This window comes from Lonchura striata, chromosome 13 (genome assembly GCF_050655825.1).
Source record: "Lonchura striata isolate lonStrDom1 chromosome 13, ASM5065582v1, whole genome shotgun sequence".
In the NCBI taxonomy this organism is placed as follows: Eukaryota; Metazoa; Chordata; class Aves; order Passeriformes; family Estrildidae; genus Lonchura; species Lonchura striata.
This window is the reverse complement of record NC_140715.1, coordinates 5,479,924-5,504,536: the sequence shown is the minus strand read 5'-3', so window position 1 is coordinate 5,504,536 and position 24,613 is coordinate 5,479,924. Positions and strand designations below refer to the sequence as shown.

General features: G+C 55.4%; 1 long non-coding RNA gene across 2 annotated transcripts; it reads left to right on the top strand.

Moving 5' to 3' along the window:
- Positions 1-4,234: 4,234 nt before the first annotated feature.
- LOC146766156 (uncharacterized) lies at positions 4,235-23,829 on the top strand. 2 transcript variants are annotated; one of them, XR_014958278.1, is made up of 4 exons: positions 4,235-5,308; positions 5,626-6,199; positions 12,669-12,920; positions 13,336-23,829. It is a non-coding gene; the product is annotated as an uncharacterized LOC146766156 (long non-coding RNA). The 2 variants fall into 2 exon arrangements; XR_014958277.1 differs by having other exon boundaries at positions 4,235-6,199.
- Positions 23,830-24,613: the final 784 nt, after the last annotated feature.

Below are 24,613 nucleotides of genomic sequence, written 5' to 3'. Positions count from 1 at the left end.
CAGAGCAGCCCTGCCTCAGCAAGAGGAGGCTGCAGGTGTTTGGCTGGATCCTCCAGGCTGGGCTGGGTGGGTGTGTGATGTGTGTCCCCATCCCAGAGGTGCCCACAGGACAGAGGTTGTTTCTCTGGGCAGACACAGCCAGCTGCTCTTTGGGGCTGTGTCTGAACACAGCCAGGTGACATGGGACACACCGAGCCGGGATGCTGGGAGAGCCAGCACCTGGGACACCTCTTTGGAGGATGCCTGCATGGATTTTCACAGGATCCTGAATTCTTCTGCTGCTCCTCCAGGGCCTCTGCCCAGTATTCCTGCTTCCCTGTCATTGCTACAGGAACCAAGCAGCTGAAAATCACAGAACACAAATGAAATTTTCACAGCTGAAAATCCAGCTCGGAGTCCACCTGGAAATAAACATGTCCTGGGTGAAGGATGGACCAACACCAAAGCAATGAGGGGTCCCTGGCTGCTCTGGGCAGCATCATACAGTGCCTGGCACAGCCCCACAGCAGTGACAGTGGAGGCAGCAGCACACACTAACCTGATCAATCCATGGGAAGGGGGGGTCAGGATTGTCCCTGACTTTTTTTTGGAAGTGACAGAGCTGTGCCTGGATTCTGGGCACCTGCACAGGACAGGAGCTCGGGCAGTGGCAGGGTTTGCTGCAGGTGTGAGCAGAGGGTGTGTGCTGTGGGTGTGAGCAGGTTTGCTGTGGGTGTGAGCAGGGGTGCTGCAGGTGTGAGCAGGGGTGCTGCAGGTGTGAGCAGGTTTGCTGCGGGTGTGAGCAGGGGTGCTGCAGGTGTGAGCAGGGGTGCTGTGGGTGTGAGCAGGGGTGCTGCAGGTGTGAGCAGGGGTGCTGCAGGGCAGCCCCAGCCCATCGGGCTGAGCAGGGGTGCAGCCCCTGGGCTCTGGCCATGCGCGCTGCTCCAGGAGCAGTCGCCTGGGCAACTGTGAGCGCCGAGCCAGACGAGCCATCAGGACAGGACCATTGTGCTCGTTCAGGGAATGCTTCCCAGCCCTTTTCCCAGGTCAGGCGCCTCCCTGGGTCACCCCACATTGCCAGCCCAGAGGAGGGCAGCGCATGGCCTCGCTTGGCCACGGAACGCTCAATTTCCTGAGCGTTCCAAATCACCCCTCCAGGGTGGGATGATGGGTGAGGGAGGCCACAAGCCCCCAGCAAGGAAAAGCTGCCAAATGAGCTGAGAGCCAAGGTAGTGGCCCAAACCAGCACCAAGCACGGGGGATGAGCCCAATTACCAAACCCTACACAGAGAGCAGGCCAGTTTTCCCTCTGCGCTACTACTTGTAGTAACCATGGGTGTGCGTGTGCATGTGGGTGTGCATGTGCATGCCCAGAGCAGCAAACGCTCCCCATCTCTCCCCATCTCGCTGCATTTCTGCCTCCTTGTCTCTGTTTTGCTGTTGTTGCTGCCTGCCTGACACCTGCATGCCCTGGACGAGCTGCTGCCTCGCTAATGAGCTGCAGCATCTCGCTCAGGTCCTGCTCACTGTCGGAGCACAGGGACTCTCCAGGCTCATGTGTTTAGCTCAGCCCCACGGTTTCAATCCCTGCCAAGAGAAATGGAAGAATCTGGTGCAGCCAGGCCTGGAAAAAACAGCAAGGACAGTCTCTGGTTAACCCTTCCCACGCTGCTCCTCTCTCCTGCCTTCCCACGCACAGGGAACCCTCAGGCTTCCCAGCCCTGCTTCCCACACCCCAGTCCATCCGTGTTTCCCTACCTCAGGGGAAAAAGCAGCTTTTCTCGTGAGATTGCCCAGAATATGCAGAGTGAGTATTCCCATGGCACTTGAATGCGTGCCCCCTTTGATCGCGGGAGGGCAAAGGGCAGAGATCTAGGAAAAGAAAAGAAAATCATTAAAAAAAAAAAGAAAAAAAGAAAGGGAGAGAGAAAAACAGGGGAAAAAAAATTAAAGCTATTCAGGCAGGAGCTTTCCTCAACCTCTATAAAATACAGTTCACGTTTCCTGCGAGCCTGGGGCGCAGATCACATTCGACGTGAGGTGCTTTGCCCGGCCCCGGTGTAAATTCCGGAGCCTCGCATCTGCATGGCGTGATGGGAAAAAGCTTAAGAGGGGCCCGGGGAGCTGCAGAGGAGGCGGCTGAGCCTATCTGGCTACCGCAGGGGCTGTCGATGCACAGACATTCCAAGGCTATTTGTGAAGGTGAAATGGTCTGTAAAGATTCCAGGACACCATGTGGCAGGATGGTTAGCAGGGCTTCTCCTCCGGTGTTTGCACAGCGCTGCCGGGCTGGAGGGAGGCTGTGTGCGCAGAATGCCTCGCGGTGATTAGAGCATCTGCAAATTTCAGCTTCATACGCGGCATAATGAGACACGGAATATTATTAGCCTGCAGCCATCCCCCCGCCCCAGCGGCGATCCGCAGCTCGGGCTGGTTTCACCTTCTCAGCGAGGATGGAGGATGCGCGCCCCGAGCCCGCGGCGGCTCCCCGGCCACGCAGGACCGAGCCCACGGCAGCCACGGAGGGTCTGCACTTTGGCGTATGCAAAATGAGGCTGTGCCATCCTCCCCCCGGCTGTGCACACCAGCCCCTGCTCCTTCTTCAGATGGGCTTCTTCTGCAGCACCCTGAGCCACAGCCGGCCCACACGGGGCTGCTCGTGGGGAGCAGCTTCAGCTCCCCGTCCCAAAGCTTGGTTCACCTCCCCGTCCCAAAGCTTGGTTCATCTCCCCATCCCTGCTCCCCATCCCAAAGCTTGGTTCATCTCCCCAGGCCTGCTCCCCATCCCAAAGCTTGGTTCATCTCCCTGTCCCAAAGCTTGGTTCATCTCCCCAGCCCTGCTCCCCGTCCCAAAGCTTGGTTCATCTTCCCAGCCCTGCTCCACATCCCAAAGCTTGCCTCATCTTCCCAGCCCTGCTCCACATCCCAAAGCTTGGTTTACCTCCCCAGGCCATGAGAGCCCATCTCTGTGTGCCACCCACCAGGAAAAGAGGTGCTGGGAGGGCTCAGGTCGTGCCCAGGCTGCACAAGGAGCCGTGGCAGTGGTGGGAAACAAGAGCTTGGTTTTGTTTGGCAGGGGTGGTGACACACACATGGGGTGACCCTTGCTAAGAAGGGTGTGTGGGGATGCTGGGCTTGTTGGCAGTGGGTGTGCACACAGATCCATGCCAGCTCTGAGCTCTCCCCTCCATCCCACTGCCTGGCACAACCCTGTGACCCCAGCTCACACCAGTCCTGCTGCCCTGCCTAATGCCTCGTGTTTTCTGGCAGCCAGGAATGTCCCAAATATTTCCATGCTGAGGTGGAGAGAGCTGCTGGGCAGTGGCAGAAGGTGCCTCGTGCAGTGGGGGCTGATGTGAGGGGGTTGGTGGGGTCCTGTGCTTGGTGTGAAGCTTGGGGAAATCCCTGGTGTGGGTCTGCATTCAGAGAGCAGCAGCCCAGGGCTGCCCACGGGCCTGGGGCAGCACCAGCCCTAGCCCGGGGTGATGGTGACAAGAGTGGGGCTGTGGGGGGTGTGTGGGGAGCACAGGGTGGGCAACCCACGTGCCTGGCATGGGTGTGTTCACATGTCCTGAGGTGCACTGGATGTGTGCATGTGGGAATTGTGTGCAGGTGCCTTGTACCCTGGAATACACACCCAAAGTGTGTGTGTGTGTGTGTGTGTGTGTGTGTGTGTGTGTGTGTGTGTGTGTACCCTGGAATACACACAGTGTGTGTACCCTGGAATACACACTGTGTGTGTGTGTGTGTGTACCCTGGAATACACACAGTGTGTGTGTGTGTGTGTGTGTGTGTGTGTGTGTGTGTACCCTGGAATACACACAGTGTGTGTGGTGTGTGTGTGTGTGTGTGTGTGTGTGTGTGTGTGTGTGTGTGCACCCTGTAATACACACTCTGTGTGTGTGTGTGTGTGTGTGTGTTTGTGTGTGTGCACCCTGAAATACCCACCCTCTGTGTGTGTGTATGTTCACGGGCTGTGTGGCACTGACTGTGCCTGTGCAGGGACAGTGCCCGGGGCTGTGCAGGCTGCAGGCAGGGTGACAGGATGTGTGTGGCTCTGTGTGTGCTGAGGCTCATCCCACACGCAGCCAGCCATCCCTGCTCCATGGGCTTGCTGGCACCAGGGACACGCGTGAGTCACGGGAGGTCACATCCCTGGAGCTGCTTCCTTTGTCCCGGCAGTGACAGCACGGGACAGCGCTGGCTCTGCCACCCCGGGGCTTCCCCAGCAGCCTCTCCCTCCACCCCTTGCTTACCCACACGCTGCATGACCTTGTCACTGCCAGTGAGTGGAACCTTCCCGAATTTTGCCAGGCTGTTTTGCAGTGACATCAGCTCCCCTGCCTGCTTCAAAGCTGGCATCTGCTGCCATAGGTACGGCAGTGACATCTACAGCCAGGGGCTTTCCCCTCTCTGAGATGCCTGGAGCCACCTGAATCCTGTCCCTCACACTTGGCTTTTACCCTCCTGTGGGTAGATTTTTATAAAGCAAAGTCCAGGGAAGGCATCACCACAGCAAAGCTCTTCTGGACACTGTTAAACTAACACTAACTGCCACCATGGTTAATCTGTACCAAGGTCGAATTCACAAATTGGCAGGTTAGCTTCAGTTCCAGATTGAAATTAGATCATCAATTAATTAAATCATCACTTTGCTACAGAAAGAAAACTGGAGAGGACCCAGTCCTCATAAATCCTGTGGAAGCCTCAGAGAAAGTGGCTCTGTATTTTATTTGGAAGAATTTGAGTGAAGAAATTCACATCCATAGTGTGATAGTGAGAACAACTTGTCACCCCCTGCCTCAGCCATAACCCCGAGCTGAGCCAGGCACTGCCGTGTCCATCGTGTCCCCAGCAGACATTACAGCTCAGCATTAACATTAACCTCTGCTTCCATAACCAGGGCTTTGAGGCTTCCCTAAACCAGAATTGACTGATGACTATTTCAAGTTTCTTAGGAGTTTGAAACCCAAACCCCACTTTAATTTTATGAGTAATTTTATGGGACAATCGTTAGGGCTGTGAAAGCTGGAAACTTCTCCTTCAGGTGCCTTGACCTTATGGCTGCTCATCCACCCATGCAGGAGCCCCTCTCCACTTTCATCTGATCACCCTTGAATTCAGAGCTATAAAAAGGATGGGCTGTCTCCCAGCTAATAAAAATAGGAAAAAAAGGGAGAGGCAAAGCCAACGATAATCCTGCAGCCTTTGGAAGGTCCTGGAGCAGGGACTGGTGTCTGAATCAGCAAGCAGATGAAGTCCCTGAGGCACGGAGCTGCTCACTGCTGGCTGCCCAGGGAGCATGGCTGGCACAGCCTGTTCCTCCCAGGTGGTGCAGAGCTGGCAGGGTGGGTGCTGCAGGGCTCCTGGGTTGGGGGGCAGCTCAATAGGGTCTTCATCACTATGGGCTGCATGTGGGCTAAAGGAAGATTGGCTTGACTAACTCCTGAATTCCCAAGCTCCAGCTCTGCTGGGTTCTTGGGGCCTCCCACCATGCAGTTAAGAGTGTGTGTTTCTCCATGTACCTAAAAGGAGAGGACACTGAACTGGGAGGAAATGAATATATGCTGCAAATGGAAGCAGGGCAAGTCTTGGCTCCAGCCACAAGGGAGGTTTAATCTGTTTAATCTGTTCTTCATCTTCTAGAACTGATGTCCACACATCAGGGTGACTCAATTCAGTGCCAGGTGCAGCAGTACAGAATAGGGCTTGTCCCCCTCTGGCAGTCATCATGACCTGGCACAGGCACTCCTGGGTCTTGCTTGCTCCCAGATAATCAGTTCCAGCATCATTTCCCTGTCTCTGGCATCTATGAGCAGACAAAGACTGCATTCCTCATTGCTCATCCTTTTCAGTTGACTCTGGCATTACATCCACTGACAAGTCACATCTACTGGCAACTTCTCCTCCACCTGCCCGGGAAGGAACCTAAATATACAAATGTTCATTTTGCCCCAAATCTGCTCTCCACTGAGGGGCCCTGCAACGTCTCTGACAACAACCAGCAACGTGTCATTTGTTTTTATTACTCTGGGAGGGCAAGCTGCTGTGCGTGACCAAGGAAACCGAGAGCGGGCTGCCCTTGTGAACTTGCAGAGTGCCTGATGGAGATCGGGAGGAGAAGAGAGCTGGGGGAGTAGGAAAAGCATGACTTCTCTCCTGCTTGTTGGCCGAGGCAAGATTGATTGACTGTATTGGCGATAGCATAGCACGCGTCAAGGTAGGCACGAAATTGTGGTGAGCACTAGAAAACCACCAGCCGTGGGGATGAACTTAATGTGAGGGAAGACATATGGGGTGGGTGCAGGTTTTGTGTTGAGCTGGGGAGCGGTGTGGCTCCCTGCAGCAGGGAGGGGAGAGGAGATGAGTCTGACACGGAGCATAGAACGTGTGATGGCACTGGCTGGTCACTTGATAGAGCAGGGCTGGCCTCATTCTGCCTCCCTTTTGATGTCTCCAGCAGTTCCAGCCAGTGCTAGAGAGAAAAAGACACTCCTAGGATGCAATCCACCTCCTCAGATCAGCCAAGAGGTGTGTCCAGAGGTTGCTTCACAGGTGGAGGCTTCCTCCCATGCCAGCTGAAGCCCTGCCCAGAAGATGAGATGCTCCAGGCAAAGGGCAGGCCTAGGAAAGGACCTGAAGAACAGAGGGGAGGCTGGGAGGCAGATTAGAGACAGTGATGGGAAATGGGAAAACACCCCAGTACTGGCTCAAAGGCTGGGCAAGTGGCTGGGGCTGGCCATGGCCACATGGTGCCATGCACAGGCCAGCTGGAGGGACGGCAGAGGAGGGATCGAGGTAAGGGGCTGTGAAGAGAGGAGGAGCTGGAGGTGTTTTATGGTAACATGATGTAGGTTTGGTACCAACAGTTCAGTTTTGCATGATGGTGATGGCTCCAGTGCTGTTTCCCACTGACAGATATTCAAACCAGAGTCATTTCCATAAAGGACACGGAAACTATTTTTTGGATCATATTTTTCATTAGAAAGCCTCAAAAATCTGCCTTGCAATTTACCTAAATTTGATGCTTTCAGCCTTCAATTTCCTAAACTGAGAGGAAAACCATTCAGCTGAAGGGGGAAGGTTAATGCGGCAGCATTTCCCTGCTGCTGACCTCCACCGTCTGAATCTCACCACATCCGAGACCGAGCGCAGAGCAAGGCAGCGGCGCAGGAAGAAGCTGGGGTGTTAAGGAGGCCGAGGGAGTCTGGGGGGTGGGAGGCCGGGCTGGGAGCTGCAGCCGGGGCGAGGAGCGGCGTGAGCGGGGCCGGGAGCGCGCACCGCCGGTCCCTCCGCCTGCCCGCGCCGCTGGCCCCGCGGCTTCCTCTGGCAGCGCCTTGCGCAGGCTATTTTTATGCTGTGTGAAAAAGCGAGTCCTTCTGCGAGCTGAGGGAATGCGGCGTGGAGAGGGAAAGTGAATTAGTGAAGGTCACAGGCGGAATGTCGCTCTGCGCGCGGCTGGGGCAGAGCGCGGGGAGCTGGAGGGGATGGGTTGGGCCGGGTGGAAAATGGTTGTGGAGCAGCTCCACGTTCCACCTCTGCCTTCCCGGGAACATCCCGGCGCCGTGGCCCTGCCAGCACGGGGGAGCGAGCTGGCTGCGCGCTCCTGCTGCTCGCGGGTGCTGGTGGAGCATCAGCCGGGGTTTACACACGGCAGAAAAAGTAATGATCGAGCTCTCCTGCTAAAGCACCAGGCTGGAGGTGGAAGCCGCTCCTGTCTGCAGCAGGAAAAGGCTTATCCAAGGGAGAGCACAAACAGCTCCCAAAGGCGAGGAGCAGCCTTTTTTCCCTGCTGGAATGATGAGGGGAGCGGTGCCCAGCACCACGGCCCCGAGACGTGGCCAAAAACCACAGCCATTTCTGCAGCATCCCTCTGCCCACGCTCTCCCTGCTCCCTCTGAAGCCGCGCTTTTCCCGAGAACAGCAGGGAAAGGTGAACGCAGCAGATGCCCTGCCTGCACATCCCTGCCGGCAAATGGGAATTCAGGACCTGGACCGCGCTTGGGCTTCCCTCCTCGGTTCAGCCAAGTGAAAAGTTGGCCATGGTGCTCCTCCCCTTCGCGCGGGGCTTGGAGCAGGGATGGGAGCCCAGGGAAGGGGAAGGGCACAGGGATGGGAGCTCAGGAAAGGGGAAGGGCACAGGGATGGGAGCTCAGGGAAGGGGAAGGACACAGGGATGGGAGCTCAGGAAAGGGGAAGGACACAGGGATGGGAGCCCAGGAAAGGGGAAGGGCACAGGGATGGGAGCCCAGGAAAGGGGAAGGGCACAGGGATGGGAGCCCAGGGAAGGGGAAGGACACAGGGATGGGAGCCCAGGGAAGGGGAAGGACACAGGGATGGGAGCTCAGGAAAGGGGAAGGACACAGGGATGGGAGCTCAGGAAAGGGGAAGGACACAGGGATGGGAGCCCAGGGAAGAGGAAGGGCACAGGGATGGGAGCTCAGGAAAGGGGAAGGGCACAGGGATGGGAGCCCAGGGAAGGGGACGTGCAGGTGTCCCACTGCTCCCACGAGCAGCTCGGTCCTGCAGCGCATCGCGCCAGGTACCGCAGGGAGCCGGCCTGCTCCTGGCAGCCTCCTGCTTCTGGGGGACGCTGGAGGCACAGTTCCCATCACTTTCCCATCTCGGAGCAGATTTATGAGCCTCCCAAAAGCTCTCCTTCCCTCCAGGAAGGCTGGGGCTGGGGGCTGGCAGGGGGGGCTGTTTGCAGGGAATTGTGAATCTACTTTCTTACACGGCTGCGTACCACTGTGCAACGGTAATCCCCTGAGCAGGGTGAAACGGAGGCCTAGCTACCATGACCTCCTCTGTAGGTTTCCATGGATACCATGTACTATAAATAAAAAAAGGAATTTCAAACCAGTTTTCAATCCTGCTTAGTGGGAATAGGAAACCTCTTTTGAATTTAGTTTCCTATCTCACCTTACGGGGGGGGTTATTTTGCAGCCTGTTTGAAACAAATAATTACCCCTTCAGCCAGGAAATTACCACCAATCTTACCTATTTACTTCCAAACACTCGGCTAATTAGCACATTGGGGAGAGCTGCCTATTTGCACGCTGGAGATGGGAGGCTTAGTGTCTTTATTTTGGTGGTGCTGGGAGAAAGGACGTGGGGCCAAGGGTCAGCGAGGGGCGTCAGAGCCCTCCAAAAAAAAAAAAATAATAAAGAGAGCAGGAGAGCTGTAAAACTCGGAACGCCGAGATGCCGTGTGAATTAGCGTGCGAGAAGCCCCGGCAAAAAAGGGAATATTACATCTGCATCCTTTTGCAATGAATCAGAGTCATGCTGCAGATTTTGTCTGGCATACTGGGTCTCTGGAGGATAGAAAATAATTTGGTCGCAGCAGTGGGAGGTGTGTGTGCGTGGAGAAGGGAGTTGCTTTCCAACAGCCTGCTGTGGTGAGAACATGCCTGACACTTCATTCCTTTCCAGTTAATGCAGCGAGGCCGGGAGGAAACTTAACCCTCTAATTGCTAAAGTGTACCGGGGACTTGGGAAAGTCCTTGGAAAGCAAACGGGGCTCCCGGGGCTGGTCTCCCCTGGCAGACAGCTGAGGGATTTGCCCAAATGGCGGGTGGTGGGGGCAGGGGAGATGCTAATTCGAACCAGGCGCTGGCGAGCGGGCCGGAGGACAGAGAGGTTGTGTTTGTCAGACCTCTGGGCTGGCACGGGGCCGGCCGGGTCCAGCCCGTCACAAAGCTGGGTCTGAGCCAGCTGGACACGCGGTGGCTCGCGGAGGGGTCTCACGCTCTGGAGCTCCCAAATGGTTCTGCTGCCCCAGCCCAGCGCCAATCTCGGCACTCCAAATCCCAAGTGCTTTCCATTTTTTTTTTTTCCATCACCACACCCGTGTTATGTCCATTCAGCTCCTCACGTGGTTCCTACTGCTGTGGTCACCCAGCATGGCCCTCATGGCATGGTCCTGGTAGGGGTGACCCACAACTTCCACTGCCAAGGGAAGGAGGGCAGGTGAAGGATCTGGGCAGCCCCATCTGCTGCAGCCCCGTCCATCTGAGCATGCCAGGGGGCTGCTCCTCGCTGCTGTGCCCCGGTGCTCTCAGGGATGTTCTTCCCAGCAGACACAGCTACCAGCAGTGCCTGTCCCTCCACCTCGCTCACCCCAGCAAGGGCTTCTCACAAAGCACAGGACTGGGCCTGAGAGAGCATGAGCTCTCCACAGCTGGAAAGGAGGAGGAGGAGGAGGAGGAGGAGGAGGAGGAGGAGGAGGGGTGCACAAAGCACCTGGGGTGCAGCCAGAGCCCCGTGTGCAATACGGGTGAGCTCTGCTCAAAGCTTGTCCACAGTGTTTAATAGCACAGGATGATCACAGGCATCTGACTTGGAGCCTGTTGGCTGCTGCCCTCCTAAAGCTCCTTATTAGCATTTCCAGGACACTGATGTTGTGCTCGGATATACGGGAAGGCACTCATAAGTTACAGAGCAGCAATATATCAACGTTAGAGAAGGGCCCATTTAAGCTTAATATCAGAGGCTGGGTTTTTCCAGAGTCAGGTGTCTCGTTCCCATTGAAATTCAACAGGAGTTGAAGTCTGCTCCCAGGGCTTCTCTGAAAGTCCCAGACTTAATTAGTATTTATCTTAATTAGGGGGATGTTACCTGCTCTGGGAACCTCATGCTATCTGCTGAATTCATCCCCACAGCATCCTGGGAAAGGGCTCCCAGCCCTGTTTGCAGTGGGGGACTGAGACACATGGTGGCTGCTGCTGCCAGCCTGCCACTCAGCAGGGAGCAGAAAACATCTCTGGGGGGCTGAGAGGGTCACAGCACTGCCCCCCTTCCCTTCTGGGCCGTGTTTCCTTGGGACACCAGGTGAGAACACGCAGGAGACCAGAGGGAGGTTGCTGGATGGGGTGCAGCAGGAGGATGCTGAGCCCCTTCACCTGCCTGGGCCTCAGGGAGCATTTCCAGGGGCACCTGGGTGGACACAGAGGTGGCCCAGCCCTGGCAGTGCTCTGGAGCACCGCTGCTCGTTCACCATCTTCAGGCCAGGCCACAAATCACAGGGTGGAGGATGGGAGGGTGGGGAAAAGAGAAAATCAGTGCTTTATGTTTTTTTTTTTTAAGAAAAAAAAACCCAAATTTACCAGCTTGGGAAGAGCTTAGAAACCGGATCTGGTCTGAGCCATAAACAGCCAAGGACGAGCCATGAGGCTCTCTTGGCAAGCAGAATCTCACCCACACCCTCCTGCAGAGGTGGGAAGAGGCAAACGAGTCCAAACAGCTCTGAGGTCTTCTTGGCATGGACTTTCCAAGGACAGAGAAGCTGAAATCTGAGCCCCTGTGCCTGCCCTCGGCCCCTGCTGCTCCGCCAAGGATGGGGTTCCCCACCGCGGTATCCCTGTCCTCCCCTTGCCTGGCATGAGGGATGGGGCTGGGGTTCCCAGCTGGGCTGGCAGCTCCAGGGAAGGGGTTTGGAACAGGAACAAGGCAGCTGTCCCCTGGCAGAGCCATCAGACACGGTGGCCTCCCCCGTGGGGCTCCGCGGGTGGGATGCGAGGCCTCGGGGGCTGGCGGTGCCCTGCAGTGGGGACCTGTGGGGCACAGTGGGGACCTCCAGGGACGGCCTGGGGATGCTCAGGGGATGCAGATGCAGCATGAGCCAGGGATTAGGGCAGTGGGTGCTGACATGAAGGAAGAGAGGATGAACATCTCCCTCCTCCCCCTGGGAAAGCTGCCTCCAGGCAGAGCTGTGAGCCCGGGCAGGCTGTGCTGGCAGATATCTCCAGAGGATCAGTCTAGCCCACAGGGCTTTGGGCCAAGGGCTTTGTGGAGGAGATGGTGAAAGGCAGCAGGAAGCTCAGGGCTGGCCCGCAGAGCCCGCTGGGCATGGCACAGGCAGTGCTGATGTCTGGACAGGGGCAGGAGAAAAGGGACAGGGTGGGACGAGCCATCTGCAGACATCCACCAACAGTGGCACAAGGAGCAGGGGGCAGGACGCAGGAGGCTGAGGGCTGCCACAGCTGCTGCCAGGTGCCAGGTGGGTCAGCCTGTAGCTGACCTTGGGGACGTTTTTGGTGGTCTGGTGACCGGTGAAACTGTCCATGGGTCAGGGAAGATGTCTGAGCTAGGCCTGACTGTGGTGCTGAGCACTCAGCTGCTCATCAGAGCTCAGGGAAGGGACAGGAGGGGACATCTGCTACCCCACTGGACCTGTGGCCAGATCTTTCTCCAGCTCTCCTCCATTAACTGCATATCCTGGAGAGCAGCAATGGTTTTCCAGATTTTCTTGTGAACTGTGGGGCTGGAGTTTGAGAAAGAGTTGGGGTGGAAAGGTCTCTTGAAGGGAACAAATGTGGCTTCATGATGAAGAGAAGGTAGGAGTTAGTCCCAAGATTCAAAATATTGTAGAAATTTCTTCATTTACCTTTGGTTTAAGACTTTTAATGATCATATGTCCCATCTCCACTCTGGTTTTTTCACTCTGGGAGAGAAATGGCAAAAGTTTCACCAGGGAAGGGAAGCTCTCAGGAGCTAAGGGTTGATGCTGAATGGCCTGATGGAAATTCCTGGAAATGTTAACATAGCAGAGCTGCAATTAGGAGCCATATCCTCACAAATAACATAGAAAGCTGTGTAAAGAGCATTCCCTCCAGCTCCTGGGGACACAGCAATACAACAGGTGGCACTGAATTTAATACTGCCATTAAACAACCTCTTTTATTCAGCCAGGAGAAATGTGGTGGCTGGGAAGATGGACGATGCACAGTTTCATTCTGCTGCATGCAGAGCTCCCACCACCTCGCTCGATATTTTATGGAAGGCTCGCCGGGCTGAGCCTGTAGGCTTCGAAATCATCGACAATGTGCTAATGTAAAGTTGCCTGAGCTTATGGAAGATTTTGAAGGCCTGGATTCCATGTGTTGAGACTGGCACCATATCAGAGGAACAGCTGAGTATATGGAGCAGGGAAGCTACGTGTAAGTTATCCAGCAAGGAGAGAATCTGCCTGGGGCTGCAATCCTGGGTGCTGTGATGGGGAGGGGAGGCAGCGGTCCCGGCTGGTCCTTCCCCACCAGGCAGACAGGCTGGGGCTTTGCTCCACAAGAACAAGATTTTCCTGTTGGTGGACACTGTCCTGGGCAGCTTTGTCCTGTTAATTTGCAGGCCAGGCAGTGAGGCAGAGCTGGGCTGTGTGGGGCTGGGGTGGGATGAGCTGTGCTGGGAGGCAGGATGGTGTGTCTTCCCTCTGCTGTGGGACATTGCTCTGGCTGCCATTGCCAGTGCCAGCCTGCAGAAGTGGCTCTGGGGCCACAGGGTGAGGGACAGGATATTTAGAAAATCTAATTTAGCTTGACAAGCACTTCCCTCTCAAGAAGGTCATCTCTTCTCTAGGGTGGCCAGGAGAGAGAAGCTCCTGCCTGGAGGAGCTGCCTGCCCTGCTCAGAGGGAAAGAAACCTTCAGCCTCCAATTCCTTCATCCACACCTGAAACCCCTTGGAGGCAGTGCTAAAGGGATGAAATTTCCTTTCCAGCTCCCAAGGTGCTCTGACAAAGATCCCAGGAATACCCAGGTCCTGCCCCAGTACCAGAGATTTCATTCACCCGTGTGGAGCAGAAGTAATTTCCCCACAGCTACCCAGGCTCACTGCCCACCCCATTGCAGGAGGCACTAAAGCAGGAACAGCCAGAGCAGAGCCCAAAACAGCTGGATGGATTTTGGTGGTGTCTGGAAGGGTTGGAACAACCCAGGCTCCCATCATGGGTGGTGCTGGCTCACCAGGACAGGCAAGGAACTCACCAGGATAGGCAAGAACTCACCAGGACAGGCAAGAGCTCACCAGGAATGGCAAAGAGCTCACCAGGAATGGCAAGGAGCTCACCAGGACAGGCAAGGAGCTCACCAGGAATGGCAAAGAGCTCACCAGGACAGGCAATGAGCTCACCAGGACAGGCAAGAGCTCACCAGGAATGGCAAAGAGCTCACCAGGATAGCCAAGAGCTCACCAGGACAGGCAAGGCTCCATTTCTGAAGCCACATATGGGGGTGGCTGGAGGGTGCCTGGGAAGGGAGGAGTGGGTCTGCAGGCAGGGCAACAAGCTTTGTGACAATGAGTTTTGAGCTCTTGCAAACACCACAAGCCCACCTGAACGGGTTTTCCCAGGACCTCTGTAAGACTCCACAGCATCCTGGCACCATGACCAGCACAATGCTGCTGCTGGGGACAAGCTGAAGGCTTTGTCTTTCCTGGGTGAGTGACTTTAGGTACAGCCACCAGCATCCTTCCTTCTGGAGCAGGTCACCCCTGGCCACCAAGCCAGGCTGCTCCTTCCCCAGAGCAGTCTGGGGAATGAATTTTCGCACTGGCCCAACTCAACTGGGCTGAAAGAGCTGCCTCACTCTTCTGAGCTCTTTGGAAAGGCTCTTGGGCTGGGGCTTTTGCTGTCCTTAGAAGGGGCCACCAGGATGTGTGAGTGGAAGTGAGAAATGAGATTTCCCGGGAATAATCCTCCCACATGAAACTCGGTGGCATCTGTGAAGAGGCTCGTGTGCACCAAGAGGATCCACGTGAGGGAGCGCAGGGAGGTGTCTGCAGTGACACCAGGTCCTGTCAATTCGCTCAGACCTTGAGAGGGTCAGGTTCAGTGGGGTGCCCAGGCTGATCAGAGGGAGAGGCACCGTGGGCCTGGATCACACAGCTGAGCTCAGCACGGAGCAGGGCAGAACGTGTCACAGACAGAGGCAGAGCCCACCCCGAGCCACTCTCTGCACTGAGGGCTCCTGGTTTGGCTGACACCTCCCAGGAACTGGCTTATTTTGTGACAACCCAATGAGGACCTCTGCTTCAGAGCCCAGCAGTGGCCAGAAAGGTGAATAAAAAGAAGAGACTTTCCAGGAGAGACTGCAGAGAAGGATGTCAGGAGTCTCATAAAGGCGTTAGGCAGGCGGGGGTGTCGCCGTGACCTCGCCTGGAGCGCTGTGGGCAGGGCTGCACATCCCACCTCACAAATGACAGTCACAGGCACGGATCTGGAGGAGGCTGGGAAAATAGCTCCAAGACTGGCACACCCTGGGGCTTTTATATGCACCAGCTTGGGCCCATTTGGCTCACAAAGCTCTGGAAGTCCTGGCTCCAGCTGGGTGTTTCTGGGATGACTGGAGCCAAAGGCTTGCTCCAGGGGTTGGGGACGTCAGCTGGGCTTTGTCTGTCTGAATGTTCTGACCTGCAGTGACATGGGCTGGTTGAAACCTGACAAGAGATGCTCTGAAGTAGGAAACTGCTGCCTACATCAGACCAGGAAGGTGTTTCCAGCTCTATGCTGTGGGGCAGCATTGTGCTGTCTCTATTTCCTTAGGCATCTGTTAACAAGCCACTGCTAAATAGTGATAATCCTCCTGCTGCAAAAGCCCAGGTCTGAGTGTTTGCTGCAGCAGGATAATGTCCCCAGCTAGAGAGTGTGTTTGGAGCCCATGCAATGGCTCACTTAAATCCACGTGAGACTTGAGGGGTCTTGGCAAAGGAGCAACCTAAATCAAATTAGGAACACAAGGGGATGTTCCCATGGGCCACTGCCTCGGAGTGAGCCCACAGGACTTGAAACAATGATGTTTCCTTTGCCGTGGAACAGTAGAAACAGGTAATCCAGATTAGTTGCTAAGTGCCTCCAGGAGGTAGGATTAGTAAAAGGAAGAGTCTGCAGCACTCAGCTGGCAGGATCCCACCAGCAGAAGAGTGTGGCCATCACGGTGGCTTTGCAAATGCATGTCTGGTCTTCGAGGGAGAATCACGGGAATGGCCATGAGAAACTCTCCAAGGGCCACAGAAGCAATGCTCATGTGTAGAGGAAAGTCTGTGAGTCTGCACCACCCTGGCTCTCACTCCAAACACCATGATTAAAGCAGTGAGCTTACTAATTTTGGTGTTGTTTTGGCATAAAGCATGTGCTGCATCAGTAGATGTTTGAATTCACACAGACAACATGAGCAATAAAACGGTATTTCGTACATCAGGTTTGTTTTCACTTCAGAGAACTGGTCAGAAATGGAAATTTCTGTTTGAAGCCATTTGAATTCCCAGTTAGTTGGGAATTTCTGACATAAGTCAGAAATTCTGTGAGCTTTCAGAGGCAAAGCTTCTGCCCTTCATGGGAGTAAATTGGTTCTGCACAACAGCAGTGCTCAGCAGCTCAGGGCACCTGTTTTGACTCCAGCCTTGGTTTAAATTGGTATCTGACCATGCTTTGTTCTCTTCTCTCCCTGGGGCTTCTTTCCTGCCTGCTCATCTGGAGAGCTCATTGCGACTGGGTGATGCCAGACCCAAAGGAAGCACCAGCTAACCCCTGATCCTGGGGTGAACATGGCATCCACTGTGGAAAACACCCCCTGGACATGGGGAGCAGTGTTAGAGACAAGATCTGTGCTATTTTCTCCAAAAACACAAAGCTTTGGAACATTGATCTTCTTGTACTGAAATCATTGTTGCTTTTGAAGTAGCTCTACTGGAGGCAACGTTTGTGCCTCTGGGGCCTCCAAAAACTAGAGGAGGCAGCAAAAAAATCAATGGGGTTTTGACAGAGGAGGTTTCTGAGCTGTCTTTCCCAGTGCTCTTGGCTGCTGACAGAAGTGTTTGGGGTGCCACGTGCCCTGGTGACATGTGGACACTTTGCCTGCATCGAAGGTGGTGAGAAACACCTGCAATACAGGCCTTGGGGAGCAGAAATAGAGACCACAAGGCGTGAGGGTCAGTTTTCCCTCACAGGAAGGAGGTGAAGAATCTGACTCCCAATTCCTTTAGACAGAATAAGCAAAAGGAGTGGGGGTCACTGCAGGTCAGCAGTGTTTGGGTGGGTCCTGTGTGTGTGTTGGGGAACTGAGCAAATGGGGGAACCACAGAATCAGGTGTCTTTGTTTGAAGATGCAGGTGTTTGAGCAATTCACCCAGCCAGTGCTGCACAGAGATCAGCCCCCTGTGCTAATGCCCCTCCTTGTCGGCATGCAGTGGCCAGGGATTGCAAGTGCTGGTCCAGCCCTTCCCAGCGGGATGAGCTGCTGCAGGATCCTCTCTGACACATCCCTTCCCTGCCCCTTCCCTCCGGGCCCTGCAGGGTGAGCCCCCAGCACCTTTTGGAGAAGCAGAGCCTGTGCAAAGCTGCTCTGTGTCCTTCCCAGCCAGCGGGATTTGGACTGGGACCTAACCCCAGCCATCATCTCTGCCTGGGATAAAGGGAGTTTGTTTCTGCCTGAGCTCACTGCAGTATCTCCTGCTGGCAGACTTTCCAATTAGAGAGCCAAGTGGGAGTCAGGAGAGACCCCAGGGTGGATTTCACACTCAGTCTGTATTTATATGTAAACCTGGATGCAGGGCTGAGCTGCTGAGAGTGGGAGCAGGAGCACCGAGGGGGAGAGGCCAGCCTGGAGAGCAGAGGTCTTTGCAGCTCTCATCTGCAGTGTGTGGGGAACAGAGCTGAGAGAGAGGCAAAGTCTGGCTCGTCTTTGCCAAGACAAGCACAGCTTCAGCTCATGGGCTCTTCCCAAACCCTGCCTGTGGCTCCCAGAATGGCTCTTGAGCATCTTTGAGTGACAGGGATGGCAAGTTCTGCCCTGGTGACAGATTTGAGCATCCCTACGTGCCCCAGCAGCCTCCTGGAGCACATGGAGGTGTGTGGTCTGCCTCGGGTGGGGTCTGGAGTCTGGCCCTGCATGTTCCCACTCTTGTCATTGGCATTCCAGTGCCCAGAGCTGAGCCTCGAGTGTCTCTGCTGCACCCCAACACTGATGATGCTTCTGGCCCTCAGAGGGGTCAGAAGAAGCTGCCCAGCAAGGGAAACACGGGCAGGGGAAGAGGGCACAGCTGGAGGGCACATGGACCACAGGCAGGGGCAGGGAGCAGGCAAGGCTGGAAAAACCTTCCCTCCCAGCCTTCCCCATCCTCTGCTCCCTTCCATTTCCATTGGGTGGGACCCTTTCAAACTGCCAAAAAACACTGGCCTTCCTCTCTAGTAAAAAAAAAAAAGAAAAGAAAAGAAATTAATGAAGGCAAACAGATGTGAAGTTAAAATCTGGAGGGAGCAATTCTTCCCTGGCCAAAAAGGATCAAAGCCTCGCCCCTGTGGGCAGCCTGTGTGAGTACCCACCATTCAGGGGGTGTGTGAGTGCCCCCAAAAAGGCAGCTCCACGTTGGACCATTCTGGTCACCAGGGCCTCTTTGCCAGGCTCACACAAGGGCTGTTTTCCAGGTGCTGCTGCCTTGCTTTAAGGTGTGATTATGGCTGCACAAACAGTTCCACTGGCTCAGCTGCTCCCTCCCCTCCTTCCCTTTGTCTGGCAAAAGCTGTGTCTCTCCAGCTAGTTTTTTGCTGGCATCAGAGCTGGATGACAACTCCAGGAGATCAAAACACAGCGTTGGTGGCTTGGTCACTGCAATGACAAGGTTTTGGTCAGCTGGCTGGGTGCTGAGTTAAGCCTTGTGCTTTGTAAAGCTTGGTTTAGCTGGTTTGCTAAGCAAAGCACCTCTTGGGTGGGAACAAGGACATGCAGGCTCAGCACCTGGTTTCCAGCTCCTTGTTTTGCTACCTGGCCATGCTGTTCCTCACTGGAATAGGGGTAACAGGATTTCTTAGCTTGGCAGGTGTGCTGGAAAGATAAATTCAGCAATATTTGGAGGGTATCACAAGACTCCAGCTTTCCTGCAAGCCACAGCATCTCTCATGCACACCACTGAACTGCAGCTACCTCTCATGAGCAGGCAGAGCAGGAAGAGACACCTGCGAGGTGGCTGAGAAATCCAGGAAAAGATGAGCAGCACAGGGAATGTCAGCAGGGATTGCTCATTCTCCCTCCCAGTTGAGAAGCAGGGGCATGAGGCAAAGGCAGTGAGCTGAAGCAGATGGATGGAAGCAATTTTTCAAGGAACATGCTGTGGAAGTCCTTAATAAAGGGCATCAAAGCATTAGTGTGGATGCAAGATCATGGAAAAGGAACCCGTGGAAAAGCAGGTACTCTGCAGACAGCATCCGAATCAGGAAGATCCAGGGAGAGGCTGGCAAAGTGCTGTGGGAAGCACTGTGTGTTTTTCTTCTTCCTATATCCCAGGGAAGGATGTGTAGGAGAGATTCTTCCCCTCCAGGGAGAGATCCTTCCCCTCCAGGGAGAGATCCTTCCCCTCCAGGGAGATCCTTCCCCTCCAGGGAGAGATCCTTCTCCCTTCCCTGCTGCTGGAGACTGGGCAGGGCAGGGCAGGCCTTTGGCAGAGCCACCATTCTCATGCAAAGCAGATTTCAGACCCTGAGGTGCAGCACCACCTAGAAAGAAGTGGAATCCCACGTGTCACCCCACATGTCACCACCATCCTGGGTCCTGCAGGGTGACACCCACTGCAGGAAGGGCTGTTGGTGTTTACTGCATGGGCAGGTGTGGAATGCAAAGCTGTGGGGTGCAAAATGTGCTTCCAGCCAGGTCTCTGCCTTCATTTTGTGGTCAACAGATCATAGAAGAGTTTGGGTTGGAAGGGATCTTTAAAACCATCTCATTTCAACCTCCTGCCATTGCAGGGACACCTTCCACTATCCCAGGTTGCTCCAAGCCCTGTCCAACCGGCCTTGGACACTTCCAGGGATGGGGCAGCCAAATCTGCTCTGGGCAAGGGCGATCAAGGCAGGCCCAGGAACAGCTGCTCAGCTGGATCCCTGCCATGTTCAGGTGAAGAGGGGCAGCTATCCTCAATGGGATGTTACCTGGGGCTGTAAGACGAGGTAAATAGATGTGATTGTCCAATTAGGATTCACATACATTTGGGTGCAGACCTGTCCCTTAAATCTTTGTCTGTACCTAAAATGGCCTCAAAACGAGGGGGATCTATGAGCCTACTGCTGATTGTCGGAGCCAAATCAAAGTCCCGGGGAGCCAGCAGGCGTCCAGAAACCACGCTGAGTCAGAAAGCACCTTTGGAGCCAGAACCCCAGGACGCAGAAGGAGACTTTGCCATCTCCCGCAGCCCGAAGTGGCGCCCAGCTGAGCCATTCTGTCCCCTCCCGAGGACGGGAGAGCCAGCGGGCAGCCCCTTCAGCGCTTGGCCGCTGCATTATTGCAATTAGCGAGCTCCGCAGAGCCGCCAGCAGTGACTGCAGGTGCCGGTGCCTCCCGGGGCACGGACACTGGCAACAGCTGGGCTCCACCTTCCTGGCTTGCAGCTCTCAAGGGCACTCCCAAAAATAGGCTGCTGCAATCACCTTGGCCAGAGACCCCGCTGACACAAATCACCCTGGCAGAGGTGGCAGGAAGAAAACATCGTGATTTGCACAGAGACGAGAACAGAGCCGACAGAAGGGTGGTGATCGTGGCAACTCGCCTCTCCACAGACCCAGTGCGTCTGCAGGGGTAGTTCTGGATCACTGCGTCGTGGATTTAATAATCCTAAACCCACCAGTTTGCCTCATTCCTTCCTGGTAACACCAACTTTCTGCCCACCACTCCTGGCACTACTGGATCCTGTTTTGCTGCCCTGTCTCACCACCAACCAAACCTGTTTTGTCATACAGCCCCTGGCAGAAGCCTGAGCTGCCAGCAGCAGGTGCTGAATGCTGCTTTCCCACTGTAATTAGCAGGCTGAGCTCCTCTCCTCGGCTCTCTGATCTCTGTTTTCATTGCTCTCTGCAGCTCACGGGAAATGTGATAGGCAGCACCCAGGGTCTTGTGTCAGCAGCAGGCATTGCTAAGCTGAGCACCTTAGCAACAGGGACAGGATGAGGGGGGAACACTGCAGGCAGAGGTACATGAGACACCTCTGGGTGGCACCTCGCCGAAGAGACACCTCAGTTCCAGCTGCCCCAGAAGTTCCACGAGCATTAATGGCTCTGTGGAAGGAAAAGAAGGGTGCTCGGGGTGCTCTAATGAAAGCCAGTGGCTGTGCTTGTGGCAGGCATTTCCCAAGGACCAGCGTGGTGAGGCTGGCTCAGGTGAGCCTGCCTCCTCCACAGCCACTAAAGCTGTCCCACAAGACACTGCATCACTGTTTTTCTGCAGCAGGCACAGCTTGACTCATCTTTGGGAGGCATCCTCCAAAATGTCACTGCGAACAAACCTGCCTGGTTTGTGTCACTACCTGCCGGGGACTCAGCTGAGGGAGGAGGGAGGCAGGCTGCAGGGCAGGCTTCCAGGCTGGCTGCCATCCCCACTGCTCGCCCAGGATGTCCCTAAATGCCTCCAGGGAGCTGGTTGCCCTCCCAGAGCTGCCTTGCCTCGTGCCCTGCTGCTTCCCTGTGCATGCCCTAAGGCTCTCTTTTGTCTGGAAGGGGAATTCTTTAGTTGTGACCAAAATCCACTTGATCTGACCATGCCTGGGGGACTGGTAGGGATGGAAGACACCTTTCTTTGTGCTTCATGTGGAGGATTTTGAAGGCCTAGACCTTCCAAACACAGTGGCAGAAGATAAGGCATATCATTGAAAAAGGCTTTGTTCTCTCAAGAGCTCAGAACTGTCACCTTCACTGTCCCCATTCACACAGGCCCCACAGCCGACCTTTGAGGCCCAGAAGCCACCAGGAACTTGGCAGATGGCTGTTAGAGTGGGGTCTTTTCCCATCTTCCCTTGGAGATATCCCTGCCAGGAAACCCTTTTATCTGGTCCATCATCACGTCTCTGAGTTCACTGCTACTCAGTAAATACCTTCAAAACTCAGGGTGCCATCCATGGGTCGAAACAGTCTGGATTTTGTTCAAAAACAAGTCAGGAGAGCTCTTTTCACAGCTAAAGTCTGTGGTAAAGACAATGAATGATCAGTTCTTATGTGAGCACCACAAAAGCCAGGACAGAGGCACCCCCAACCCCTCTCAGGACAGTTTGGAAGAGATGTGCTGGACACACTGTGCTTCCAAAGGGTAACAGCTCCACAGGGTCCCTGGACTGGAGGCAGTAGCAGTGACCCCAGAGGGAGCCTCACTGTCCCTGAGAAGAGTGAAGGAGAGACAGGCTGGGTCCAGATGAGCATAGGGAGGATGTTGCAGGAGCACTGGATGTGAATCCCCGAGCAGGAGGGGCAAGACTCCCAGGAGGCTCAGCAGGACCCCGTAGGAAGCAGTGGCCCGCCTGGCACTCAGTGTTGGGTGGACAGAGCCATTTTGTGGTGAGGGCTTTGCCTTTCTCAGCCTTGCCTTAAGCCATCGCTTCTACCCCCAAGCCAGGCCCCTCACTACGGAGTTGTGTCCCCCAACCCAGACGGGGAGAGGGTGGCTGTGCACGCCTGTGTGACCCAGCAGGAGCCCAGGGGAAGGCTGGTCAGTGTGTGGTGGTCTGGGGAGCACACAGGGCACGGCTGGAGAGCTGGGTGAGTGGCCAGCATGCTCCAAACAATTCCCCCCGAGCTGTGTGCAGAGCCCAGGCTGGTGAGCGCTTGGCTGGAGGCCAGTCAGGTCCACCCGAGCCAAGGGCAGGTCCCAGGCTGGGCTGGAGAGCTGTGACAGGAGAGGCAGGAGTGGGCTGGGGGGTGTGGACACCCCAACTGGAGCATCTTCCACGTGGCTGTGCTTTGCCGTGTCTCAGTGCAGACTCTGGGCACATCCAGGGAGCAGAGACCCCGGATCCCAGGGAGCCTCAGGAACATTGCACACATTACCCAGCTGAGGACTGAGCAAGGCCAGGGAGTGAGTCCCTGCATGCCTGGGTCTTCACAGCAAGCCAGAAATGGTGCTTGGTGTGCAGCATTCCCTCCCAAGCACTCAGCCCTCGTCTGCTGAGCTTCGCTGTGGGGGAACGGGCAGCAGGAGGAGGAATTTGCTGGGTGTGAGGAAGTGACTTGAGCTGTGGCACAAAAACTCTCTGGGTGGGTGTCATGAGCACACGCTGGGGAGTATCCCGTGGGCCTGAGCTCAGAGCTGCATATGCTGCTCCTGTGCCAGCACCAAACATGGCACCTGGCATCTGCTCAGCTCAGACCCCATTGGTACAAACAGGCGGTAGGTGGAAAGTCCAAGCCCACAGCACAGCCCATAAAGGTCGTGTTTTATTCTGGCTGATCTCCTTCACTTGCCTCATCTTCTGGAGGAAAATGGAGTGATAAACAGCCAGCAGCACAGTTCTGTTAAAAACAAACTGGGGCAAACAAACAAGGGATAATTCTCTCTCTGGTTGGCGTGGGGAATTCTGCTCAGTGGAGAGCAGCTCTGAGGACAGACCTCACTCCAAGTCCTGCATGGCCAACAGACAGTGGGCAACTCCTTGCTGGGCTTAGGGTCTTGCTTCCTGGCCAGTGTCCTGGGGAACCTAAACACTTTTTCTACTTCTGCAGGATTCATATTCCTGCATTCCTGCATTTTCCAGGCTCCCAGACCCCCAGTCCCAGGCTTTGCTGAGCCTGACTGGTCTGTGCCCAGAACAAGGGGCTCTCCCCAGGTGAAGAAAGCTCAAGGACAAAAAGAAGGAATTGGGACAGTCTGCCTGAGCCCTCTCACAGAGCACAGCAGGCAGGGAAGCAGAGGAGGGAAGCCTGGCAGAGACAGGGATAGCTGCAGCATTCTGGGCCTGGGAGAGAAGGAAAACAGGTCAGGGAGAGCAGAGCAAGGGGTCCTGGGAGGTGAAGATGTGCAGAGCGATCACACACACTTGATAGTGTGCAGAGAGGAGGGGAAGGGACAGTGCTGGGCTGGGAGGTGGTGGAGGGCTCTGGGAGCCAGTTGCTCCTCCTGTTTTAATTCTTACCTTCCTCCCCCAAGTTCCAGGATCTCCCAGTCTTTTACAGGGCTTTACAATGCCAGAACCTGGCAAAGCGAGGCACTGAGAAGTTAAGTGAGGCCACCAGAGAAGATGAGAAGGGATTGTGTTACTCTTTTTTCCCCCTGAAACAAAGCAGAGCTGTCAGTTGACACTTCCCGCGCTGCCCCAGCTCCAGAGGGCTGCTGGGGCCGCTTCCAGCAGACAAGAGACGTCAGGGAAGAGACAAGAGCCGTGGGGTGAGGCGTGGGATTCCTGCAGCGGGGTCCTGTGCAAAGCCGTGCCTGGAGTCGATGTCCTCCCACCAGAGCAGGGAGAGGCTGTTCCACTGCCCGTGCCTCCCGCCCAGCCCTGGCAGCCTGCAGTGTCCTGGGAACCTGGGTCTGGAGGCTGCCTGCGAGGCAAAGGGTTAGGAAATCGGGCTGGCTGCCACCAAAAGTCTGCCCAGCTTTTGGCAAAAGTCTGCCTGAACGATACAGCTCCCTGAAACATTTCAGCTTTGACAAATGTGTGGTTTTTTGTTGTGTGTGTGTGTGTGTGTGTGTGTGTATTTTTTTTTTTTTTTTAATGAAAAACCCAACCCTGCTGCATTGAAAACTTGCCTGGCTGGTCAGAGGATGGTTCAGCCAGCCCGTAGGGGAGCGGGGCAGCAGGGCCTTCTCTTGCACACAGGATGCCTATTGTTCTCCGGGCAGAGCAAGAGGGTGGCTGGCATTAACCACAGGACTGGGCAGAACTGCCTGGGTCATCACAGCTGGAACACCACCTGCGTGGGCAGACCCCTACTCTGTGTCTGCTTCAGCTGGGTCTGGCCACCCTCCACACCTCCAAGCTGCAGGAAGGCTTCCCAATCCCTGGAGCAGACCCAGGCAGGCAGGAAAAGGCTAAATCTGCCTGCATGACCCATGGCTGGCACTGCAGCACCAGCAGGATTTTGCTGTCCCTTACCCATCCTTGGGGGAATGGCT